Genomic DNA, 5,260 nt, shown 5'->3' on the forward strand with positions numbered 1-5,260 from the left:
ATGGCCGCTCTCTCTGTCAACTCCGACATTTCGCAGTAGGGGTTTATAGGCCTTTCAACTGCCGCTAGGGGTCGGTGTTATGAACGATAACTCACTGCTGATTCTTGTTTAGAGCAGGTTCGGGGTATCTAACTGTTTATACGCAAGGCAGTTTTTAGCATTTCTCAGGTGTTTCTTTGCTTTCGGTAGCATCTAGTGGTTTTAAAATTTAGCACCAATGTTAAACTTATTTACTTTATAGTTGCGGACACCGGTTTACTGCAAATAATTAAAATTTGTAATTAAAATAAAAAGTGAAATCTACCCTCCTTCTTAGTTCTAACCTATTTAAATTTTTATACACGGTCGTTCCCCTTCGTGCTTAGTAACACAAATAAGATGATCAATTGTTGCATTTACTTGTAAAAATATATATATTTACATAGGAAGCGAAAAAGCGCGAACACAAAAACATTACAATAAATTTTCTTCTTCATAATAATCGTCTAAGAGAGTTAAACTATTGAATATAGTCTGTTCCCTATTCATTTGACCCTGTTATTTCAGGTAGAGAGAAGGCATTCTCTTTCTCTTAGTCAAAACTTTTTTTGTGAAGAAAACAATGTAAGGAACCCTTTTGTGTATATAACAACACCAATGCTGAAGCAGCCTATATGTCATTCTTATAAACGATAACTCATAAATCGGCACTAAGTTGGTCATTTTCACACCTGAGTTACCTGTCCTTAAACACAACATCGGAAAAGTCAAGTATAAATGATTAAACTTTTTAATGAGGTAATTAAAAGTGTGCACAAGTTATTATCTTTTTTGATAATTTTATGTACCTATAAATCTATCTATACAATATTGTTTACCATATGTGTAACTTGAAAAATTAGTTGAAAGGCCTAGGGTTTACTGACGCAGTCGAGCATTTGCTTGAAAGAAAGTAATAAGGACAAATGAAATATAAAGGAATACTTGGATTTTCACGTTGTAGTTACGTTACAATTCTGTGTCAAACTAAATTCTTCTTAAACGTCTTCTATAATTGGTTTTGGTTGATTCTCAAAGTAAAAAAAGAAAAGACTAAATGTGCAAATGAAATTCGATACCAAATATCTTTTGATTGCACCACGGAAAAGCAGCTCATTAATCATTGTTACAAGTAATAGTTATTCAAGAAGGATATCAATGAATACAGTAAGTACAAAACTTACCCATGGTTTTTCCCATGCACATTTGTGCCATATTATACTAATAAAAAACACAAAATAAGATAACCAAATTTTTTTAAAGATCGCTTAATAGAGTTTATATTAACATTATTGTCTCAAAGATCTTATTCAAGTTATTGAGCACAAACGATATCCAACTCCTTGACCGTCGTAAGGGGAGCCTTTTTTTGCGAAACATTTCAATCTTTTCATGAATGTTTTTAACTAATCCGGATAGTTCACTTTAGCAAGTTCACTTTAACATGAAATTTTTAAAAAGTTAAAATTCATAGCCGTTTCACTGTTTTAGTGTTACTTCCTTGCATACTATATGGAGTTTGTGAAATGTATAAAATATACTTTCTAATCATCAAGTTTTAGGCTAAATGGACGGTTTTTTTTTATTTCATTAAAGCTATCACACCTATTAAAGAGAACATTCCAAAGAAAAGGTGCGAAGATTAACTCGTGGCATTTGGCGCGAATTTATGAATAGTGACTAGCTTTCATAATTCTAAGACAAAAGCACTGTTATACAGAGGTATATACAAGAAGATTTAAAGCAGAGGTCCAGACAGCGTACGTAATATTTAGCTCGTTGGATTATCATGCTGCCGACTTGGATTCAATCCCTCTTGCGTGTAATATATTTTTTACCCTTTCAGCTAGATTTTACAAAGGTTTTCTTTTTTTCGGAATCGGACGGAAGACCTCTCGTTGCTCGCAACGAGATCGTATCTAGTATATAAAGTGTTCACAAGCTTTATTTTGTAGTAATTATAAGTTCAGTTTTGGGTGTTTAATTGCCGTGCATTCCTTCAATCTAGCATACACCAGCCTAAAATTCATTAATATTGACTACTGAAACCATGTGCAAACGGACAATAACTGTATTATAGATCTGTAGACTAAACATTTAGGTCAATAACTTACTTTGAGGCATCAATGTTTATCTGACATAGGGCTTTGATAGAGGGTATGTGCAGTTCAGTGGGAAATAAAAACTAACTTGTTAACAATTTTCATTCTCTACCAAAAATACATTTTAAATTTTTATAAGTTTCATCAATTAATTCAATCTATTTTCATCTAAAGGAAGGATAAACCATATCTAAAGTGAATGACTTGACAATTCTGAAAATGTCTCCAAACAGACTTTTGTACGAGGGTTCAATTCCCTCCCAAGGCTACATTTTTTAGCTGGTTCAAAGTTGGGAAGATAGCCTGGTGGCCCCGCAAAAGTTCAGTTTGGAGCAGCTGTACATTTCATTTATTATACTTATTAAATTCATAGATTCTCTGGTATATCTTTTTTAGGAATATCCACCTAACAAGCAGAAAATTTAATGAACAATTGTTTTTAATATTTGAAATTATTGAATCCTATCAAGGGTTAGAAATAGGAATAAGTTTCTTAATTAAGGTCTTCCGTCTTCACGGAAGACCTTCTAGTGATACTACTGTTTCTTCTTCTTCTTATTACTATTATTATTATTTTTTCCCCCAAAATTTTGTGCAGGCGATTTCTCGAGAACTATTCAGTGGTTTTCAATGAAACTTTCAGGAATTATGCGTCATTATATGAAGTTGTGGCATGACAAGTAAAATTTGGAATACTCACCTTAAGTTCCAAGATATTGACAGTTTTCTGATTTTAAAATGGATTTTTGTTCCCCCTTTTTTTCTAAAATGGCTTAAGATATTAACTGGAGACTTATTAGAGATGATAGATGACGACTTCTAGATGTGCGGAATTACCTTTTCGTGCGTCGTCATTACTTCCTGTTGCTATCAGATGCGAAATCAAAAAGCCCCTATTTTCTAACTTTTTTGTTTTTCAATATTTTTCATTTATTTTTTGAATGTTAATAGAAACCTTTCTTTTAATGCTTACTGTATAATTTGTTTGAATATTGATAAATCCAAACTCTAGATATTAACATTTAAAAATCTAAAGCGGGTCCAAAATGGCGGCTGTCTCTATCAACTCCGACATTTCGCAATTCAGGGTTTACGAAGTCAGCCGAGCGTTTGCTTGAATGAAAGTAAAAGAGGATAACTGAAATGTAAAGGAATACTTGGATTCTCACGTCGTTGTTACGTTATAATTCTGTGTCAAACTATGGTTTAATCCTTGGTCGTCTGAAACGTCTTCTATAATTGGTTTTGGCTGGTTCTCAAAGTAGAAAAAGAAAAGACTAAATGTGCAAATGAAATACGATACCTAGTATCTTTTGTTTTTATGCGGAAAATTAGATTTTAAATCATAGGTATAAGTAATAGTTTTTAAGAAACAATATGGATGTACATAGTAAGTATTAAACGTAACCACTGTTTTGCTCATGCAGACTTGTGTCATATTCAACTAATAGAAAAGAAAAAAATAAGAAAATCATTTTTCAAAAGATCGTTGAATGGAGTTCATATTAACATTCTTGTCTGAAAGATCTGATTTAAATTATTGAACATAAATGTTATCTTATTCCCTGACTGTAGTAGGCATGCTTTTATCAATATGTTCACAGTGGGGATTAACAGGAAATAAAAAAAAAAGGAAAAAAAGTTTACCAGATTCACTGATTTAGTGTTACTTATCTATATACGATATTGAATGTGTAAATATGCTAAATATACTTTCTTAACCTTGAAATTTAAGCTATAAGAACGTTCTTGTTTCATTTCCATCGAAGCTATCGCACCTATTTAATGGAACATTCCAAAGAAAAAGCGGGAAGATTTACTCGTGGTGTTTGACACAAAATTATGAATAGTGACCTGCCTTTCATTATTCGAAAACAAATGTACTGTTGCAGAAGTATACACAAATACATTTAGAGCTTTGGTTCCTATAGATTAATAGTAAGCGGTTTGGATTTTCACGCTAACAACCTGAATTTAATCCCCTTTGTTTTCATAACAAGTTTAATAACTTTTTTTAGCTCAGTTTTGCGGGTTTTTTTTTTTCAGAATCGGACGGAAGACCTCTCGTTGCTCGCAACGAGTTTCTTTTCTAGTTATTTTTATTATTGTTTTTACAGGGGAGAATTCAGAACAGCCTTCAAGAAGCTCAGTGGAATTAAGGCATTTTTTCCCCAGATGTACCACTAATAGGATTGAGTGGAACCTTGACGATTGAACAGAAGAGGACAACACCTAAACAGTTAGGCCTTGAGAATCATAAAATGACAGAGGAGACACCAGATAGGCCAAATATCTTTCTGGTAAAGTACAAGAAAGTTTCTGGTGATGATGTCATGTCGGAATATGAGACAATTGTTCATAAAATTTGTAACCAACTCTTTAAACAAAAGAATGATTTCCCCGTCACTTTGCTTTTCATACCTGTGCACTATATGAGTGAAGGGTTAATGTACTTAAATGGCTTATTTCAAACAAGTAACATTGATAAAACAATATACAGTGCTATATGTTCAGGACAGGATGACTATGTCATCAACAAAACTATAGAAGAACTGAAGAAGGAAGATCCTAGAATTAGACTGTTGTTAACAACTTCCATTGCTAGTATGGGCTTTGATCCAAAAAATGTGTCCCATGTCATTCATACATGCCCTCCTCGGAATGCTTCCCAGTATCTGCAAGAGATTGGGAGGGCTGGTCGCCAGGGACAACCCTCAAGGGCGACTTTATATTATGGAAATCGCGACATAGGGACCAATCTTCCTGGCATCAAAGATGACATCATTAAATACTGTAAAAATGATGACTCTTGCTAAAGGAACAGTCTTCTGTCTGTGTTTGGATTCCAAAACAGATGGTAACATAAGCGACTGTAAATGCTGTTCGTATTGTAGAAATCAGTGCTTATGTGAGTAATGTGTTGGTATTTGATTTAATGCAAAGATGGTTCAGTAAAACTCATGTTTTGCCAACTCTTGCTGTTGTCAGAAAATATGAATAAAATTAATTTACTACTCATTTTAATACAGTACATATTAAACATTGATCACAACATGTAGAAGTTATGGCCATACTGGAGTATAAGGTCATTATAATTATTCCAAGCACACACACATGCATGCATATGCATGCTCAGTGAC

General features: G+C 33.3%; 1 pseudogene; it reads left to right on the top strand.

Annotated features, from left to right (window-relative positions):
* LOC134240888 (uncharacterized) lies at positions 1 to 5,028 on the top strand (annotated as a pseudogene).
* The last annotated feature ends 232 nt before the right edge of the window (positions 5,029 to 5,260 follow it).

Source organism: Saccostrea cucullata, unplaced genomic scaffold, assembly GCF_032062105.1.
Source record: "Saccostrea cucullata isolate Sc308-1 unplaced genomic scaffold, CSIRO_AGI_Scuc_v1 ctg3076, whole genome shotgun sequence".
Lineage (NCBI taxonomy): Eukaryota > Metazoa > Mollusca > Bivalvia > Ostreida > Ostreidae > Saccostrea > Saccostrea cuccullata.